General features: G+C 51.5%; 1 long non-coding RNA gene across 1 annotated transcript; it reads right to left on the reverse strand.

The window, feature by feature from the left end:
• Positions 1–1,523: 1,523 nt before the first annotated feature.
• Positions 1,524–3,597, reverse strand: LOC115125642 (uncharacterized). The gene is made up of 5 exons (XR_003863008.2): positions 3,499–3,597; positions 3,256–3,351; positions 2,401–3,118; positions 1,819–1,956; positions 1,524–1,654 (listed from the first exon to the last, which is right to left on the reverse strand). It is a non-coding gene; the product is annotated as an uncharacterized LOC115125642 (long non-coding RNA).
• Positions 3,598–20,950: the final 17,353 nt, after the last annotated feature.

Consider the following 20,950-nt stretch of genomic DNA (forward strand, 5'->3'; position numbering starts at 1 on the left):
CCCTACGTGCATTTTAAAACATGACATCAAGAGGAATAACGTTGATGACAGATCGACAGGCATGTACGAGGAGGTAACAACATTTACTGCTGTGACATTATCCGACCTGTCTGTAGGCCTACTTAGAATAGTGATCAAGTCACATTTGACACTCACTTTCCAAAATGCAGCCAAGTATATCTTATCGCCCTCAAGGAACATCAACACATCCATCTGACCAGCAGATTATCTTTTGGCAACTTTATGAGAATTTGGGTTCTATTTCAGACAGCATAGACGGAGCTGAACCAGTACCTAGCCTACCTTGGTGCCACTCCAACCTGCCCTGTACCAGCTGCTGGGTGATATGGAGCTGCCCATCAGGGATGGTGAAGCCTGCCCACTCCCTTACCCTCTCCTGGACAGCTGCCTCTGTCTCAGAGGAGAGTATGTAGTCACACAGAGAGATGCCAGTGTCGGGAACCAGGAAGAACACCCGCTTAGCCAAGGGCTGGGAGCCCATGAATGCCTTCGCTATAGAGACACACACACATGGCCACATGCAAACACAACACACACACACACACACACACACACACACACACACACACACACACACACATACACACACACACACACATGCAACCATGCAAACAGACACACACACAAAGACATATACATGGATATCTGCAGGGTCACACATGCACACAGATATATGCGTACCTGTTTTATATACGAAGGTCAAAGATTGTTTTTCCATATTTTACAATTACTCAAGAGCCTCTGTCATATCGTCATGAATGATGCTGGTTGAGTGTACAGTACAAGAAAAACTACAGTGCCTAACCATCGCCATCTAGTGGCATAGCTGCGGACTAATTATTGAATTTCAAGGCCATTTAAGACCTACTGCACTGTTAACTAACTATTCATGTATCCTACCTGAGTTTTCATCATTTATCAGATGTTCAAAGAAGTTTTTGGCACTGTTGTAGACACTCCTGATGATGTCCCTCTTGATGTACTGTGAGTGACATGGGCTCAAGGTCATCAAAAAGTCATCACAGAGATGCAGCTCAAGTGTTTGAAATACTGGTTGCCGGACTTATTGGTGCCCACAGTTGCCTACCATGGTGGTGGTCTTAGCAGTGGTCCTTGCAGGGTTCATGTACGCTCTGCACCCCAGACTCCCCTTCAGTCTCAGGATACAGCTGCATACCTGCACTGACGCAGTGGAAGGCCTCTCCCCCAGCTTGCCCCCTGCCTACAAGATAACCCAGAGAGAGAGAGGAGATTGCAACGTGGGTTCACCTGAACCTCTATATGGAGCAGATTTGAGCCTGTTACACTGATCCATTACAATGTAAGAAAAGTACAACAATCCGATTTTTGCAGTAATTTTTTTTCTTCTCGATATTCATATTCCCACTTACCGTTGGGATGAATATCTGACCTTGAATCTTTATCCTTTGTGAATTGTTCCTCTAAAGAACATACAGGACATAAACAGTTGTCATTCACAAGGATCGTCAGCAACGACATTGCAATATTCAGTTGCACACCACACCAAACTTGCCTTAGTTGGGGGGTTCAAATTTGTCTTAGCTGGTAGATGTTTGTTGTTGAGGAGACAAACACTGGCCTCAGTCTTCTTTGCCCACCTCATCATCCCATCCTAACACGGATAAGATGTATTGTCACTTTGTCAGTAGAAGTAGTGGTGGAAGACTGAATGTGTAATAAACATATAACAATAATAATGATTAAACTAGGCCTCTGTCCAAAATGGCACCACATTCCCTATATAGTGCACTACTTTTGAATGGGGCCCTAGGTTACCTTCATGGCCTGCATCAGACCGTGGCGGGTCTTGTCCTTGATAGGAAACATCAGGTCGATGTCCATAGGGCAGACTGCAACAGGCCAGAACGCTGTCATCCACGGCAGGTAACTCCATGTCGCAGATTTAGAAGATTTCTGGAAGACATCACGCAGTAAGTTAACGTTTATCAACACTAACCAGGAACGATAGTTCAGCCTTTTCTCTCCTTCTCTCCCGGCACCCCCCCCCCCCCCACGCTGCTACTCGCTGTTTATTATCTATGCATAGTTCCTTTACCCCTACCTACATGTACAAATGACCTCGACTAACCTGACCGGTATCCCCTGTATATAGCCTCGTTATTGTTATGTCATTTTATTGTGATACTGTTTAATTTTATTTTTTACTTTAGTTAATTAAGTAAATATTTTCTTGAACTGAATTGTTGGTTAAGGGCTTGTAAGTAAGCATTTCCCTGTAATACCTGTTGTATTCGGCACATGTGACAAATACAATTTGATTTGCAGTAAATTGCGATGTTAGAAGATAATACACAGGCAAATTAATGAATGAGTAAAATGTTGAAACTTTGTACTCACACTAGGTTCTTTAATGTTCATAATCCAGCAAGTCACTCTGTGATGAAATTGCTAAGAAAGAGTGTGTTCTCTTTAGTCTTTGTGTTATGTGAATGTGTGTCAGTGTGTGTGTGTCTGCGTGTGTGTGTCTGCGTGTGTGTGTGTCTGCATATGTGGATGTGTGTGTGTGTCTGCGCGTGTCTGTCTGTGGATGTGTGTCTGCATGTGTGTCTGCGTGTGTGTGTCTGCGTGTGTGTCTGTGGATATGTGTGTGTGTCTCTGTGTGTGTCTGCGTGTGTGTGTGTGACTGCGTGTGTGTATGTGTGTGTGTGTCTGCGTGTGTGTCTGCATGTGTGTGAGAGTGTGTGTGTCTGCATGTGTCTGCGTGTGTGTGTGTGTGTGTTTCTGCATGTGTGTGTGTGTGTCTGCGTCTGTGGATGTGTGTGTGTCTGCGTGTGTGTCTACATGTGTGTGTGTGTCTGCGTGTGTGAATGTGTGTGTGTCTGCGTGTGTCTGCGTGTGTGTCTGCTTGTGTGTCTGTGTGTGTGGATGAGTGTGTGTGTCTGCGTGTGTGGATGAGTGTGTGGATGAGTGTGTGTGTCATCAGCAGTGGAGACTGAGTAAGAGGATACTTGTTGGTGTTGGAGCAGATATGAAGCATCACTCTGTCATTGGTGTCCTCCTCTGAGAAACCCCAAAGCCTGTCCTCGGATACACGACTCTCCACAGCAGCCATAGTCTAACAGAGAAAATGCAGACAGAGTACAGACAAATGGATAAATCATCAGATAGACAATCAAACCAAAAACATCTAAAGAAAGAAAATTAAGAAAAACAAAAGCTTGAAATTTGACAAAGAAGAAATTCCTGCCTCACCCGCCTCATTTTCATATGGCTCTCTTTGGTCTGGTGGGACGGGGAGACCACAAACATGCCCATCACAGACAGTCCTCCAGGAACCATGCAGTTCAGCTTTAACAAAAGGAAAAATGCAGGAGTCATTAACCAAACCATGGACACTTGAATATCATAACACTATAACACCACAGTACAACAGAAGATCGTTTCAGAAAAAACAATCCTCCATATTTCTCAGGCATGTTCTCCAATAAATCTCACATGTTCTGCGTGATCTAGGATGTAGTCTTTGTCATCCTCATTCATCAGGCCACCAGGATTGTCCTCCTTTAGTGGGGTCATTGCTGCATGCACCACAAACTCCCCCTGTAGCAAAACAAATGTTGATCAAATAAAATGATATTGCATTGGATAGCCTAACATTAGAAAGACCACGTCCCCTTACATACAGTAGGCCTAAATGTCTCACCTGTCCAACTAAAAGTCCAAGGATGTAAGATGTGCTTGCTTTCAGGTCAGCAAAGTATTTCTCCACTGCAGCATCAGCAATGATGCCTTTTCCCATACCTTTCCCCATTTACACCAAGTAATCTGCAATTACAAATGAAGATCAATGCGAATTTTACAGTATAGGACTATAGGTAGGCATTGTCAGTGTAATAGAAGAATGCAAGATTATATCATCAAAGAAACCTACGGGATATTGTTTCAATTTCAGACGTTTTGGGATTCTGTTATCGTCCAGTAAACACCACTTGACGTCTCTTTTCACTTCGCTGAGTTTCCACTACCTCATCTCCTGAACTGGTGATTCGAGAACATGTATGACGTCATAATGCAGCAATGCATTGTGACAGAAGGAAGTTCAAATGTCCTTTTTTTTAGAACGTTATTCATCGTAATTTATCAAAGCACAGTAGTCTATGCAGTGCATTTATAAACGCCTATTTACCATGTTCAACAGACAAAACATGACCTTCATACAAAAAAAATCCCCACTTCGTCTGTTTCTCGTTGTATTTTTCTCGCTGACAGATTTAGGGGCGGAGTCATGCCTCTCGCTTCGTCTCTTCCTCGCTCAGGGCGCGGTTTCCCAAAAGCATTTTAGGCTAAATTCATCGTGGTTTAATTAAATCTCCGAGCTGTTTCCCAAAACCATCGTTATTAACGTTGCACTTGAAAACGCTCGTAGTCTAATGCTTGCCTCAGACCACTCGTAGAATAAATAATTGCGTCGTTAAATGCTATTTTGACCACCCGCTTCACTTTATATACAGGTTTCAGCTAAACATAGAATCAAATTGTTTATCCGTCTCTCTTTGGCCGCCGATAATTTCAGAACAAAGTTGTCTCCAAATAGCCTACAAAGTTGCCAATGTTTTTGCAGTTTATACAAACAAGTGATGTATAAAACTCTGCTTTAAATTAAAACCTAGATGACTGCATTAAAATATAAACAGTAGGTTATAGGCCTAATTCAATCATATTGAAATACATTTCATGTTAATCAATTGAGTTCTATTTTGCTACTTGTAGGCTACTGTCTGTAATTTGTCTCAATATATTTCATGATGTGTAGACTAACATGTGCGCAATGATGTGCCAAATCGGTGATTTAGTGCATTTTTGGGGGGTAAGCATTAGACTAAGATTGGTCAATATTTGCAGCCGTATGTGGTAATAGGAGTTGATAAATCGTCAGTAGGCAATTGTGAAATAATTCTAATGATTTTAATGGAGAAAGCTGATCCGAGAGCAGCACTCCCTTGCTTTCCAGCATATTAGTATCGACACATGCTCCGATGACCATTAATATCTGACTGGTGTTTTGGACACTGGAGAGTGGGGTAAATTGAGCCAATTTTTTATATTTTACATTTACTCCTTCAAGAGAATTATAGCATTCTTCCTAACAAAGATATCTAGATATATTTCAGGATGATGTGTATCCCTGGAATTAATCCAAATTCATGTAAACACAACAGTTTTGAAAACATGTGGTCTCTTGAAAACAGGACAGGGTAAGTTGAGTCGCAGGACAGGGTAAGTTGTGTCGCAGGACAGGGTAAGTTGAGTCGCAGGACAGGGTAAGTTGAGTCGAAGGGCAGGGTAAGTTGAGTCGCAGGGCAGGGTAAGTTGAGTCGCAGGACAGGGTAAGTTGAGTCGAAGGGCAGGGTAAGTTGAGTCGCAGGGCAGGGTAAGTTGAGTCGCAGGACAGGGTAAGTTGTGTCGCAGGACAGGGTAAGTTGTGTCACAGGACAGGGTAAGTTGAGTCGCAGGACAGGGTAGGTTGAGTCGCAGGGCAGGGTAAGTTGAGTCGCAGGACAGGGTAAGTTGTGTCACAGGACAGGGTAAGTTGTGTCGCAGGACAGGGTAAGTTGAGTCGCAGGACAGGGTAGGTTGAGTTGCAGGACAGGGTAAGTTGAGTCGCAGGAAGTTGAGGCACAGGAAGTTGAGGCGCAGGACAGGGTAAGTTGAGTCGCAGGACAGGGTAAGTTGAGTCGCAGGGTAAGTTGAGGTGGAGGAAGTTGAGGCACAGGACACGGTAAGTTGAGGCACAGGAAGTTGAGTCGCAGGACAGGGTAAGTTGAGTCGCAGGGTAAGTTGAGGGACAGGACAGGGTAAATTGAGTTGCAGGACAGGGTAAGTTGAGTCGCAGGGTAAGTTGAGATACAGGAAGTTGAGGCACAGGACAGGGTAAGTTGAGGCACAGGAAGATGAGTCCCAGGACAGGGTAAGTTGAGTCGCAGGGTAAGTTGAGGTTCAGGAAGTTGAGGCACAGGACAGGGTAAATTGAGTTGCAGGACAGGGTAAGTTGAGTTGCAGGACAGGGTAAGTTGAGGTGCAGGACAGGGTAGGTTGAGTCGCAGGGCAGGGTAAGTTGAGGGACAGGAAGTTGAGGCGCAGGAAGTTGAGGCGCAGGACAGGGTAAGTTGTGGTGCAGGACAGGGTAAGTTGTGTCGCAGGACAGGGTAAGTTGTGTCGCAGGACAGGGTAAGTTGCGTCGCAGGGCAGGGTAGGGTGAGTCGCAGGGCAGGGTAAGTTGAGGGGCAGGAAGTTGAGGCGCAGGAAGTTGAGGCGCAGGACAGGGTAAGTTGTGTCCCAGGACAGGGTAAGTTGTGTCGCAGGACAGGGTAAGTTGTGTCGCAGGACAGGGTAAGTTGTGTCGCAGGGCAGGGTAGGTTGAGTCGCAGGGCAGGGTAAGTTGAGGAGCAGGAGGTTGAGGCGCAGGACAGGGTAAGTTGTGTCGCAGGACAGGGTAAGTTGTGTCGCAGGACAGGGTAAGTTGTGTCGCAGAACAGGGTAAGTTGTGTCGCAGGGCAGGGTAGGTTGAGTCGCAGGGCAGGGTAGGTTGAGGAGCAGGAAGTTGAGGCGCAGGCAGTTGAGGCGCAGGACAGGGTAAGTTGTGTCGCAGGACAGGCTAAGTTGTGTTGCAGGACAGGGTAAGTTGTGTTGCAGGACAGGGTAAGTTGTGTCGCTGTACAGGGTAAGTTGTGTCGCAGGACAGGGTAAGTTGTGTCGCAGGACAGGGTAAGTTGTGTCCCAGGACAGGGTAAGTTGAGTCGCAGGAAGTTGAGGCACAGGACAGGGTAAGTTGAGTCGCAGGACAGGGTAAGTTGTGTCGCTGTACAGGGTAAGTTGTGTCGCAGGACAGGGTAAGTTGTGTCGCAGGACAGGGTAAGTTGTGTCGCAGGACAGGGTAAGTTGAGTCGCAGGAAGTTGAGGCACAGGACAGGGTAAGTTGTGTCGCAGGACAGGGTAAGTTGTGTTGCAGGACAGGGTAAGTTGAGGTACAGGAAGTTGAGGTGCAGGAGGTTGAGGCGCAGGACAGGGTAAGTTGAATCGCAGGGCAGGGTAGGTTGAGTCGCAGGGCAGGGTAAGTTGAGGCGCAGGAAGTTGAGTCGCAGGGCAGGGTAAGTTGAGTCGCAGGAAGTTGAAGCACAGGACAGGGTAAGTTGAGTTGCAGGACAGGGTAGGTTGAGGTACAGGACAGGGTAAGTTGTGTCGCAGGACAGGGTAAGTTGTGTTGCAGGACAGGGTAAGTTGAGGTCGCAGGAAGTTGAGGCACAGGACAGGAGGTTGAGTCGCAGGACAGGGTAAGTTGAATTGCAGGACAGGGTAGGTTGAGGTTTAGGAGGTTGAGGTGGAGGAGGTTGAGTCGCAGGACAGGGTAAGTTGAATCGCAGGACAGGGTAGGTTGAGCCAGGGCAGGGAAGTTGAGGCACAGGACAGTTGGTAAGGGTTGTGTTGCAGGACAGGGTAAGTTGTGTCGCAGGACAGGGTAAGTTGAGTCGCAGGAAGTTGAGGCACAGGACAGGGTAAGTTGTGTTGCAGGACAGGGTAAGTTGTGTTGCAGGACAGGGTAAGTTGAGGTACAGGAAGTTGAGGTGCAGGACAGGGTAAGTTGTGAAATCGCAGGGCAGGGTAGGTTGAGTCGCAGGGCAGGGTAAGTTGAGGCACAGGAAGTTGAGTCACAGGACAGGGTAGTTGAGTCGCAGGAAGTTGAGGCACAGGACAGGGTAGGTTGAGTCGCAGGACAGGGTAAGTTGAGCGCAGGGTAAGTTGAGGTAGAGGAAGTTGAGGACAGGACACGGAAGTTGAGGCACAGGACAGTTGAGTCGCAGGACAGGGTAAGTTGAGTCGCAGGGTAAGTTGAGGTGCAGGAAGTTGAGGCACAGGACAGGGTAAGTTGAGTTGCAGGACAGGAAGTTGAGTCGCAGGACAGGGTAAGTTGAGTCACAGGGTAAGTTGAGGTACAGGACAGGGTAAGTTGAGGTACAGGGAGTTGAGTCCCAGGACAGGGTAAGTTGAGTCGCAGGGTAAGTTGAGTCGCAGGGTAAGTTGAGGTTCAGGAAGTTGAGGCACAGGACAGGGTAAATGAGTTGCAGGAGTTGCAGGACAGGGTAAGTTGAGTTGCAGGACAGCGTAAGTTGAGGTGCAGGACAGGGTAGGTTGAGTCGCAGTCCAGGTAGGGTAGGTTGAGGAACAGGAAGTTGAGGCGCAGGAAGTTGAGGCGCAGGACAGGGTAAGTTGTGGTGCAGGACAGGGTAAGTTGAGTTGCAGGACACAGTCGCAGTGTTGAGGTGCAGGACAGGGTAGGTTGAGTCGCAGGGTAGGGTAGGTTGAGGAACAGGAAGTTGAGGCGCAGGAAGTTGAGGCGCAGGACAGGGTAAGTTGTGGTGCAGGACAGGGTAAGTTGTGTCGCAGGACAGGGTAAGTTGTGTCGCAGTGTCGCAGGACAGGGTAAGTTGTGTCGCAGGGCAGGGTAGGTTGAGTCGCAGGGCAGGGTAAGTTGAGGAGCAGGAGGTTGAGGCGCAGGACAGGGTAAGTTGTGTCGCAGGACAGGGTAAGTTGTGTCGCAGGACAGGGTAAGTTGTGTCGCAGAACAGGGTAAGTTGTGTCGCAGGGCAGGGTAGGTTGAGTCGCAGGGCAGGGTAGGTTGAGGAGCAGGAAGTTGAGGCGCAGGCAGTTGAGGCGCAGGACAGGGTAAGTTGTGTCGCAGGACAGGCTAAGTTGTGTTGCAGGACAGGGTAAGTTGTGTTGCAGGACAGGGTAAGTTGTGTCGCTGTACAGGGTAAGTTGTGTCGCAGGACAGGGTAAGTTGTGTCGCAGGACAGGGTAAGTTGTGTCCCAGGACAGGGTAAGTTGAGTCGCAGGAAGTTGAGGCACAGGACAGGGTAAGTTTAGTCGCAGGACAGGGTAAGTTGTGTCGCTGTACAGGGTAAGTTGTGTCGCAGGACAGGGTAAGTTGTGTCGCAGGACAGGGTAAGTTGTGTCGCAGGACAGGGTAAGTTGAGTCGCAGGAAGTTGAGGCACAGGACAGGGTAAGTTGTGTCGCAGGACAGGGTAAGTTGTGTTGCAGGACAGGGTAAGTTGAGGTACAGGAAGTTGAGGTGCAGGAGGTTGAGGCGCAGGACAGGGTAAGTTGAATCGCAGGGCAGGGTAGGTTGAGTCGCAGGACAGGGTAAGTTGTGTTGCAGGACAGGGTAAGTTGAGGTACAGGAAGTTGAGGCGCAGGAAGTTGAGTCGCAGGGCAGGGTAAGTTGAGTCGCAGGAAGTTGAAGCACAGGACAGGGTAAGTTGAGTTGCAGGACAGGGTAGGTTGAGGTACAGGACAGGGTAAGTTGTGTCGCAGGACAGGGTAAGTTGTGTCGCAGGACAGGGTAAGTTGAGTCGCAGGAAGTTGAGGCACAGGACAGGGTAAGTTGTGTTGCAGGACAGGGTAAGTTGAGGTAAAGGAAGTTGAGGTGCAGGAGGTTGAGGCGCAGGACAGGGTAAGTTGAATCGCAGGGCAGGGTAGGTTGAGTCGCAGGGCAGGGTAAGTTGAGGGGCAGGAAGTTGAGTCGCAGGGCAGGGTAAGTTGTGTCGCAGGACAGGGTAAGTTGAGCCGCAGGAAGTTGAGGCGCAGGACAGGGTAAGTTGTGTTGCAGGACAGGGTAAGTTGTGTCGCAGGACAGGGTAAGTTGAGTCGCAGGAAGTTGAGGCACAGGACAGGGTAAGTTGTGTCGCAGGACAGGGTAAGTTGTGTTGCAGGACAGGGTAAGTTGAGGTACAGGAAGTTGAGGTGCAGGACAGGGTAAGTTGAATCGCAGGGCAGGGTAGGTTGAGTCGCAGGGCAGGGTAAGTTGAGGCACAGGAAGTTGAGTCACAGGACAGGGTAAGTTGAGTCGCAGGAAGTTGAGGCACAGGACAGGGTAAGTTGAGTCGCAGGACAGGGTAAGTTGAGTCGCAGGGTAAGTTGAGGTAGAGGAAGTTGAGGCACAGGACACGGTAAGTTGAGGCACAGGAAGTTGAGTCGCAGGACAGGGTAAGTTGAGTCGCAGGGTAAGTTGAGGTGCAGGAAGTTGAGGCACAGGACAGGGTAAATTGAGTTGCAGGACAGGGTAAGTTGAGTCGCAGGACAGGGTAAGTTGAGTCACAGGGTAAGTTGAGGTACAGGACAGGGTAAGTTGAGGTACAGGGAGTTGAGTCCCAGGACAGGGTAAGTTGAGTCGCAGGGTAAGTTGAGTCGCAGGGTAAGTTGAGGTTCAGGAAGTTGAGGCACAGGACAGGGTAAATTGAGTTGCAGGACAGGGTAAGTTGAGTTGCAGGACAGGGTAAGTTGAGGTGCAGGACAGGGTAGGTTGAGTCGCAGGGTAGGGTAGGTTGAGGAACAGGAAGTTGAGGCGCAGGAAGTTGAGGCGCAGGACAGGGTAAGTTTTGGTGCAGGACAGGGTAAGTTGTGTCGCAGGACAGGGTAAGTTGTGTCGCAGGACAGGGTAAGTTGTGTCGCAGGGCAGGGTAGGTTGAGTCGCAGGGCAGGGTAAGTTGAGGGGCAGGAGGTTGAGGCGCAGGAAGTTGAGGCGCAGGACAGGGTAAGTTGTGTCCCAGGACAGGGTAAGTTGTGTCGCAGGACAGGGTAAGTTGTGTCGCAGGACAGGGTAAGTTGTGTCGCAGGACAGGGTAAGTTGTGTCGCAGGGCAGGGTAGGTTGAGTCGCAGGGCAGGGTAAGTTGAGGGGCAGGAGGTTGAGGCGCAGGACAGGGTAAGTTGTGTCGCAGGACAGGGTAAGTTGTGTCGCAGGACAGGGTAAGTTGTGTCGCAGGACAGGGTAAGTTGTGTCGCAGGACAGGGTAAGTTGTGTCGCAGGACAGGGTAAGTTGAGTCGCAGGAAGTTGAGGCACAGGACAGGGTAAGTTGAGTCGCAGGACAGGGTAAGTTGTGTCGCTGTACAGGGTAAGTTGTGTCGCAGGACAGGGTAAGTTGTGTCGCAGGACAGGGTAAGTTGTGTCGCAGGACAGGGTAAGTTGAGTCGCAGGAAGTTGAGGCACAGGACAGGGTAAGTTGTGGCAGGACAGGGTGTTGTGTTGCAGGACAGGGTAAGTTGAGGTACAGGAAGTTGAGGTGCAGGAGGTTGAGGCGCAGGACAGGGTAAGTTGAATCGCAGGGCAGGGTAGGTTGAGTCGCAGGGCAGGGTAAGTTGAGTCGCAGGAAGTTGAAGCACAGGACAGGGTAAGTTGAGTTGCAGGACAGGGTAGGTTGAGGTACAGGACAGGGTAAGTTGTGTCGCAGGACAGGGTAAGTTATGTCGCAGGACAGGGTAAGTTGAGTCGCAGGAAGTTGAAGCACAGGACAGGGTAAGTTGAGTTGCAGGACAGGGTAGGTTGAGGTACAGGACAGGGTAAGTTGTGTCGCAGGACAGGGTAAGTTATGTCGCAGGACAGGGTAAGTTGAGTCGCAGGAAGTTGAGGCACAGGACAGGGTAAGTTGAGTCGCAGGACAGCGTAAGTTGTGTCGCTGTACAGGGTAAGTTGTGTCGCAGGACAGGGTAAGTTGTGTCGCAGGACAGGGTAAGTTGAGTCGCAGGAAGTTGAGGCACAGGACAGGGTAAGTTGTGTCGCAGGACAGGGTAAGTTGTGTTGCAGGACAGGGTAAGTTGAGGTATGGAAGTTGAGGTGCAGGAGGTTGAGGCGCAGGACAGGGTAAGTTGAATCGCAGGGCAGGGTAGGTTGAGTCGCAGGGCAGGGTAAGTTGAGGCGCAGGAAGTTGAGTCGCAGGGTAAGTTGTGTCGCAGGACAGGGTAAGTTGAGGCACAGGAAGTTGAGGCACAGGACAGGGTAAGTTGAGTCGCAGGACAGGGTAAGTTGTGTCGCTGGACAGGGTAAGTTGTGTCGCAGGACAGGGTAAGGTGCAGGACAGGGTAAGTTGAGGCGCAGGACAGGGTAAGTTGAATCGCAGGGCAGGGTAGGTTGAGTCGCAGGGCAGGGTAAGTTTGTGAGTCGCAGGACAGGGTAAGTTGAGTCGCAGGAAGTTGAGGCACAGGACAGGGTAAGTTGAGTTGCAGGACAGGGTAGGTTGAGTTGCAGGACAGGGTAAGTTGAGGTACAGGAAGTTGTGCAGGACAGGGTAAGTTGAGTCGCAGGACAGGGTAAGTTGAAGTTGAGGCACAGGACAGGGTAGAGGTTGCAGTTGAGGTTGAGGCGCAGGGCAGGGTAAGTTGAGGCACAGGAAGTTGAGTGCAGGACAGGGTAAGTTGAGTCGCAGGAAGTTGAGGCACAGGACAGGGTAAGTTGAGTTGCAGGACAGGGTAGGTTGAGGCGCAGGACAGGGTAAGTTGAGGTACAGGAGGTTGAGGTGCAGGACAGGGTAGGTTGAGGCGCAGGACAGGGTAAGTTGAGTCGCAGGAAGTTGAGGCACAGGACAGGGTAAGTTGAGTTGCAGGACAGGGTAGGTTGAGTTGCAGGACAGGGTAAGTTGAGGTACAGGAAGTTGAGTTGAGTTGAGTGCAGGCAGGGTAGGTTGAGGTGCAGGACAGGGTAAGTTGAGTTGCAGGACAGGGTAAGTTGAGTTGCAGGACAGGGTAAGTTGAGTCAGGACAGGAAGTTGAGGCACAGGACAGGGGTTGAGTTGCAGGACAGTTGAGTAGGGGTTGAGGCGCAGGACAGGGTAAGTTGTGTCGCAGGACAGGGTAAGTTGAGTCGCAGGACAGGGTAAGTTGAGTCGCAGGGAAGTTGAGGCACAGGACAGGGTAAGTTGAGTCGCAGGACAGGGGTTGAGTTGCAGGACAGGGTAAGTTGAGGCAGGAAGTTGACAGGATGTTGAGGTGCAGGACAGGGTAAGTTGAATCGCAGGGCAGGGTAGGTTGAGTCGCAGGGCAGGGTAAGTTGAGGTGCAGGAAGTTGAGTCGCAGGACAGGGTAAGTTGAGTCGCAGGACAGGGTAAGTTGAGTTGCAGGAAGTTGAGGCACAGGACAGGGTAAGTTGAGTTGCAGGACAGGGTAGGTTGAGGCACAGGACAGGGTAAGTTGAGGTACAGGAAGTTGAGGTGCAGGAGGTTGAGGCGCAGGACAGGGTAAGTTGAATCGCAGGGCAGGGTAGGTTGAGTCGCAGGGCAGGGTAAGTTGAGGGACAGGAAGTTGAGTCGCAGGGCAGGGTAAGTTGAGTCGCAGGAAGTTGAAGCACAGGACAGGGTAAGTTGAGTTGCAGGACAGGGTAGGTTGAGGTACAGGACAGGGTAAGTTGTGTCGCAGGACAGGGTAAGTTGTGTCGCAGGACAGGGTAAGTTGAGTCGCAGGAAGTTGAGGCACAGGACAGGGTAAGTTGAGTCGCAGGACAGCGTAAGTTGTGTCGCTGTACAGGGTAAGTTGTGTCGCAGGACAGGGTAAGTTGTGTCGCTGTACAGGGTAAGTTGAGTCGCAGGACAGCGTAAGTTGTGTCGCTGTACAGGGTAAGTTGTGTCGCAGGACAGGGTAAGTTGTGTTGCAGGACAGGGTAAGTTGTGAATAGGAAGTTGAGGTGCAGGAGGTTGAGGCGCAGGACAGGGTAAGTTGAATCGCAGGGCAGGGTAGGTTGAGTCGCAGGGCAGGGTAAGTTGAGGGGCAGGAAGTTGAGTCGCAGGGTAAGTTGTGTCGCAGGACAGGGTAAGTTGAGGCGCAGGAAGTTGAGGCGCAGGACAGGGTAAGTTGTGTCGCAGGACAGGGTAAGTTGAGTCGCAGGAAGTTGAGGCACAGGACAGGGTAAGTTGTGTCGCAGGACAGGGTAAGTTGTGTTGCAGGACAGGGTAAGTTGAGGTACAGGAAGTTGAGGTGCAGGACAGGGTAAGTTGAATCGCAGGGCAGGGTAGGTTGAGTCGCAGGGCAGGGTAAGTTGAGGTACAGGAAGTTGAGTCGCAGGACAGGGTAAGTTGAGTCGCAGGAAGTTGAGGCACAGGACAGGGTAAGTTGAGTTGCAGGACAGGGTAGGTTGAGGCGCAGGACAGGGTAAGTTGAGGTACAGGAGGTTGAGGTGCAGGACAGGGTAGGTTGAGGCGCAGGACAGGGTAAGTTGAGTTTCAGGAAGTTGAGGCACAGGACAGGGTAAGTTGAGTTGCAGGACAGGGTAGGTTGAGGCACAGGACAGGGTAAGTTGAGGTACAGGAAGTTGAGGTGCAGGACAGGGTAAGTTGAGTCGCAGGAGGTTGAGGCACAGGACAGGGTAAGTTGAGTTGCAGGACAGGGTAGGTTGAGTTGCAGGACAGGGTAAGTTGAGGTACAGGAGGTTGAGGTGCAGGACAGGGTAGGTTGAGGCGCAGGACAGGGTAGGTTGAGTCGCAGGAGGTTGAGGCACAGGACAGGGTAAGTTGAATCGCAGGGCAGGGTAGGTTGAGTCGCAGGGCAGGGTAAGTTGAGGCACAGGAAGTTGAGTTGCAGGACAGGGTAAGTTGAGTTGCAGGACAGGGTAGGTTGAGGTGCAGGACAGGGTAAGTTGTGTCGCAGGACAGGGTAAGTTGTGTCGCAGGACAGGGTAAGTTGAGTCGCAGGAAGTTGAGGCACAGGACAGGGTAAGTTGAGTTGCAGGACAGTGTAAGTTGTGTCGCTGTACAGGGTAAGTTGTGTCGCAGGACAGGGTAAGTTGTGTCGCAGGACAGGGTAAGTTGTGTCGCAGGACAGGGTAAGTTGAGTCGCAGGAAGCTGAGGCACAGGACAGGGTAAGTTGTGTCGCAGGACAGGGTAAGTTGTGTTGCAGGACAGGGTAAGTTGAGGTATAGGAAGTTGAGGTGCAGGATGTTGAGGCGCAGGACAGGGTAAGTTGAATCGCAGGGCAGGGTAGGTTGAGTCGCAGGGCAGGGTAAGTTGAGGCGCAGGAAGTTGAGGCGCAGGACAGGGTAAGTTGTGTCGCAGGACAGGGTAAGTTGAGTCGCAGGAAGTTGAGGCACAGGACAGGGTAAGTTGTGTCGCAGGACAGGGTAAGTTGTGTTGCAGGACAGGGTAAGTTGAGGTACAGGAAGTTGAGGTGCAGGAGGTTGAGGCGCAGGACAGGGTAAGTTGAATCGCAGGGCAGGGTAGGTTGAGTCGCAGGGCAGGGTAAGTTGAGGCACAGGAAGTTGAGTCGCAGGGCAGGGTAAGTTGAGTCGCAGGAAGTTGAAGCACAGGACAGGGTAAGTTGAGTTGCAGGACAGGGTAGGTTGAGGTACAGGACAGGGTAAGTTGTGTCGCAGGACAGGGTAAGTTGTGTCGCAGGACAGGGTAAGTTGAGTCGCAGGAAGTTGAGGCACAGGACAGGGTAAGTTGAGTCGCAGGACAGCGTAAGTTGTGTCGATGTACAGGGTAAGTTGTGTCGCAGGACAGGGTAAGTTGTGTCGCAGGACAGGGTAAGTTGAGTCGCAGGAAGTTGAGGCACAGGACAGGGTAAGTTTTGTCGCAGGACAGGGTAAGTTGTGTTGCAGGACAGGGTAAGTTGTGAATAGGAAGTTGAGGTGCAGGAGGTTGAGGCGCAGGACAGGGTAAGTTGAATCGCAGGGCAGGGTAGGTTGAGTCGCAGGGCAGGGTAAGTTGAGGAACAGGAAGTTGAGTCGCAGGGTAAGTTGTGTCGCAGGACAGGGTAAGTTGAGGCGCAGGAAGTTGAGGCGCAGGACAGGGTAAGTTGTGTCGCAGGACAGGGTAAGTTGAGTCGCAGGAAGTTGAGGCACAGGACAGGGTAAGTTGTGTCGCAGGACAGGGTAAGTTGTGTTGCAGGACAGGGTAAGTTGAGGTACAGGAAGTTGAGGTGCAGGACAGGGTAAGTTGAATCGCAGGGCAGGGTAGGTTGAGTCGCAGGGCAGGGTAAGTTGAGGAACAGGGAGTTGAGTCGCAGGACAGGGTAAGTTGAGTCGCAGGAAGTTGAGGCACAGGACAGGGTAAGTTGAGTTGCAGGACAGGGTAGGTTGAGGCGCAGGACAGGGTAAGTTGAGGTACAGGAAGTTGAGGTGCAGGACAGGGTAGGTTGAGGCGCAGGACAGGGTAAGTTGAGTTGCAGGAAGTTGAGGCACAGGACAGGGTAAGTTGAGTTGCAGGACAGGGTAGGTTGAGGCACAGGACAGGGTAAGTTGAGGTACAGGAAGTTGAGGTGCGGGACAGGGTAAGTTGAGTCGCAGGAGGTTGAGGCACAGGACAGGGTAAGTTGAGTTGCAGGACAGGGTAGGTTGAGTTGCAGGACAGGGTAAGTTGAGGTACAGGAGGTTGAGGTGCAGGACAGGGTAGGTTGAGGCGCAGGACAGGGTAGGTTGAGTCGCAGGATTTTGAGGCACAGGACAGGGTAAGTTGAATCGCAGGGCAGGGTAGGTTGAGTCGCAGGGCAGGGTAAGTTGAGGCACAGGAAGTTGAGTTGCAGGACAGGGTAAGTTGAGTTGCAGGACAGGGTAGGTTGAGCTGCAGGACAGGGTAAGTTGTGTCGCAGGACAGGGTAAGTTGTGTCGCAGGACAGGGTAAGTTGAGTCGCAGGAAGTTGAGGCACAGGACAGGGTAAGTTGAGTTGCAGGACAGTGTAAGTTGTGTCGCTGTACAGGGTAAGTTGTGTCGCAGGACAGGGTAAGTTGTGTCGCAGGACAGGGTAAGTTGTGTCGCAGGACAGGGTAAGTTGAGTCGCAGGAAGCTGAGGCACAGGACAGGGTAAGTTGTGTCGCAGGACAGGGTAAGTTGTGTTGCAGGACAGGGTAAGTTGAGGTATAGGAAGTTGAGGTGCAGGATGTTGAGGCGCAGGACAGGGTAAGTTGAATCGCAGGGCAGGGTAGGTTGAGTCGCAGGGCAGGGTAAGTTGAGGGGCAGGAAGTTGAGGCGCAGGACAGGGTAAGTTGTGTCGCAGGACAGGGTAAGTTGAGTCGCAGGAAGTTGAGGCACAGGACAGGGTAAGTTGTGTTGCAGGACAGGGTAAGTTGAGGTACAGGAAGTTGAGGTGCAGGACAGGGTAAGTTGAATCGCAGGGCAGGGTAGGTTGAGTCACAGGGCAGGGTAAGTTGAGGCACAGGAAGTTGAGTCGCAGGACAGGGTAAGTTGAGTCGCAGGAAGTTGAGGCACAGGACAGGGTAAGTTGAGTTGCAGGACAGGGTAGGTTGAGGCGCAGGACAGGGTAAGTTGAGGTACAGGAAGTTGAGGTGCAGGACAGGGTAGGTTGAGGCGCAGGACAGGGTAAGTTGAGTTGCAGGAAGTTGAGGCACAGGACAGGGTAAGTTGAGTTGCAGGACAGGGTAGGTTGAGGCACAGGACAGGGTAAGTTGAGGTGCAGGAAGTTGAGGTGCAGGACAGGGTAAGTTGAGTCGCAGGAGGTTGAGGCACAGGACAGGGTAAGTTGAGTTGCAGGACAGGGTAGGTTGAGTTGCAGGACAGGGTAAGTTGAGGTACAGGAGGTTGAGGTGCAGGACAGGGTAGGTTGAGGCGCAGGACAGGGTAGGTTGAGTCGCAGGAGGTTGAGGCACAGGACAGGGTAAGTTGAATCGCAGGGCAGGGTAGGTTGAGTCGCAGGGCAGGGTAAGTTGAGGAACAGGAAGTTGAGTTGCAGGACAGGGTAAGTTGAGTTGCAGGACAGGGTAGGTTGAGGTGCAGGACAGGGTAAGTTGTGTCGCAGGACAGGGTAAGTTGTGTCGCAGGACAGGGTAAGTTGAGTCGCAGGAAGTTGAGGCACAGGACAGGGTAAGTTGAGTTGCAGGACAGTGTAAGTTGTGTCGCTGTACAGGGTAAGTTGTGTCGCAGGACAGGGTAAGTTGTGTCGCAGGACAGGGTAAGTTGTGTCGCAGAACAGGGTAAGTTGAGTCGCAGGAAGCTGAGGCACAGGACAGGGTAAGTTGTGTCGCAGGACAGGGTAAGTTGTGTTGCAGGACAGGGTAAGTTGAGGTACAGGAAGTTGAGGTGCAGGATGTTGAGGCGCAGGACAGGGTAAGTTGAATCGCAGGGCAGGGTAGGTTGAGTCGCAGGGCAGGGTAAGTTGAGGCACAGGAAGTTGAGTCGCAGGGCAGGGTAAGTTGTGTCGCAGGACAGGGTAAGTTGAGGCGCAGGAAGTTGAGGCGCAGGACAGGGTAAGTTGTGTCGCAGGACAGGGTAAGTTGTGTCGCAGGACAGGGTAAGTTGAGGCGCAGGAAGTTGAGGCGCAGGACAGGGTAAGTTGTGTCGCAGGACAGGGTAAGTTGTGTCGCAGGACAGGGTAAGTTGAGTCGCAGGAAGTTGAGGCACAGGACAGGGTAAGTTGTGTCGCAGGACAGGGTGAGTTATGTTGCAGGACAGGGTAAGTTGAGGTACAGGAAGTTGAGGTGCAGGAGGTTGAGGCGCAGGACAGGGTAAGTTGAATCGCAGGGCAGGGTAGGTTGAGTCGCAGGGCAGGGTAAGTTGAGGAACAGGAAGTTGAGTCGCAGGACAGGGTAAGTTGAGTCGCAGGAAGTTGAGGCACAGGACAGGGTAAGTTGAGTTACAGGACAGGGTAGGTTGAGGCGCAGGACAGGGTAAGTTGAGTCGCAGGAGGTTGAGGTACAGGACAGGGTAAGTTGAGTTGCAGGACAGGGTAGGTTGAGTTGCAGGACAGGGTAAGTTGAGGTACAGGAGGTTGAAGTGCAGGACAGGGTAGGTTGAGGCGCAGGACAGGGTAGGTTGAGTCGCAGGAGGTTGAGGCACAGGACAGGGTAAGTTGAATCGCAGGGCAGGGTAGGTTGAGTCGCAGGGCAGGGTAAGTTGAGGAACAGGAAGTTGAGTTGCAGGACAGGGTAAGTTGAGTTGCAGGACAGGGTAGGTTGAGGTGCAGGACAGGGTAAGTTTGTTGCAGGACAGGGTAGGGTGTCGCAGGACAGGGTAAGTTGAGTCGCAGGAAGTTGAGGCACAGGACAGGGTAAGTTGAGTTGCAGGACAGTGTAAGTTGTGTCGCTGTACAGGGTAAGTTGTGTAGCAGGACAGGGTAAGTTGTTTCGCAGGACAGGGTAAGTTGTGTCGCAGGACAGGGTAAGTTGAGTCGCAGGAAGCTGAGGCACAGGACAGGGTAAGTTGTGTCGCAGGACAGGGTAAGTTGTGTTGCAGGACAAGGTAAGTTGAGGTACAGGAAGTTGAGGTGCAGGATGTTGAGGCGCAGGACAGGGTAAGTTGAATCGCAGGGCAGGGTAGGTTGAGTCGCAGGGCAGGGTAAGTTGAGGCGCAGGAAGTTGAGTCGCAGGGCAGGGTAAGTTGTGTCGCAGGACAGGGTAAGTTGAGGGCAGGAAGTTGAGGCGCAGGACAGGGTAAGTTGTGTCGCAGGACAGGGTAAGTTGTGTCGCAGGACAGGGTAAGTTGAGTCGCAGGAAGTTGAGGCACAGGACAGGGTAAGTTGTGTCGCAGGACAGGGTAAGTTATGTTGCAGGACAGGGTAAGTTGAGGTACAGGAAGTTGAGGTGCAGGAGGTTGAGGCGCAGGACAGGGTAAGTTGAATCGCAGGGCAGGGTAGGTTGAGTCGCAGGGCAGGGTAAGTTGAGGCACAGGAAGTTGAGTCGCAGGAAAGGGTAAGTTGAGTCGCAGGAAGTTGAGGCACAGGACAGGGTAACTTGAGTTACAGGACAGGGTAGGTTGAGGCGCAGGACAGGGTAAGTTGAGGTACAGGAAGTTGAGGTGCAGGACAGGGTAGGTTGAGGCGCAGGACAGGGTAAGTTGAGTTGCAGGACAGGGTAGGTTGAGGCGCAGGACAGGGTAAGTTGAGGTGCAGGACAGGGTAAGTTGAGTCGCAGGAGGTTGAGGCACAGGACAGGGTAAGTTGAGTTGCAGGACAGGGTAGGTTGAGTTGCAGGACAGGGTAAGTTGTGTCGCAGGACAGGGTAAGTTGTGTCGCAGGACAGGGTAAGTTGAGTCGCAGGAAGTTGAGGCACAGGACAGGGTAAGTTGAGTTGCAGGACAGTGTAAGTTGTGTCGCTGTACAGGGTAAGTTGTGTCGCAGGACAGGGTAAGTTGTGTCGCAGGACAGGGTAAGTTGTGTCGCAGGACAGGGTAAGTTGAGTCGCAGGAAGCTGAGGCACAGGACAGGGTAAGTTGTGTCGCAGGACAGGGTAAGTTGTGTTGCAGGACAGGGTAAGTTGAGGGTTGAGGCAGGACAGACAGGGAAGTTGAGGTGCAGGATGTTGAGGCGCAGGACAGGGTAAGTTGAATCGCAGGGCAGGGTAGGTTGAGTCGCAGGGCAGGGTAAGTTGAGGTACAGGAAGTTGAGGCGCAGGACAGGGTAAGTTGTGTCGCAGGACAGGGTAAGTTGAGTCGCAGGAAGTTGAGGCACAGGACAGGGTAAGTTGTGTCGCAGGACAGGGTAAGTTGTGTTGCAGGACAGGGTAAGTTGAGGTACAGGAAGTTGAGGTGCAGGACAGGGTAGGTTGAGGCGCAGGACAGGGTAGGTTGAGTCGCAGGAGGTTGAGGCACAGGACAGGGTAAGTTGAATCGCAGGGCAGGGTAGGTTGAGTCGCAGGGCAGGGTAAGTTGAGGAACAGGAAGTTGAGTTGCAGGACAGGGTAAGTTGAGTTGCAGGACAGGGTAGGTTGAGGTGCAGGACAGGGTAAGTTGTGTCGCAGGACAGGGTAAGTTGTGTCGCAGGACAGGGTAAGTTGAGTCGCAGGAAGTTGAGGCACAGGACAGGGTAAGTTGAGTTGCAGGACAGTGTAAGTTGTGTCGCTGTACAGGGTAAGTTGTGTCGCAGGACAGGGTAAGTTGTGTCGCAGGGCAGGGTAAGTTGTGTCGCAGGACAGGGTAAGTTGAGGGGCAGGAAGTTGAGGCGCAGGACAGGGTAAGTTGTGTCGCAGGACAGGGTAAGTTGAGTCGCAGGAAGTTGAGGCACAGGACAGGGTAAGTTGTGTCGCAGGACAGGGTAAGTTATGTTGCAGGACAGGGTAAGTTGAGGTACAGGAAGTTGAGGTGCAGGAGGTTGAGGCGCAGGACAGGGTAAGTTGAATCGCAGGGCAGGGTAGGTTGAGTCGCAGGGCAGGGTAAGTTGAGGCACAGGAAGTTGAGTCGCAGG

This window comes from Oncorhynchus nerka, linkage group LG24 (genome assembly GCF_034236695.1).
Source record: "Oncorhynchus nerka isolate Pitt River linkage group LG24, Oner_Uvic_2.0, whole genome shotgun sequence".
Taxonomy (NCBI): Eukaryota; Metazoa; Chordata; class Actinopteri; order Salmoniformes; family Salmonidae; genus Oncorhynchus; species Oncorhynchus nerka.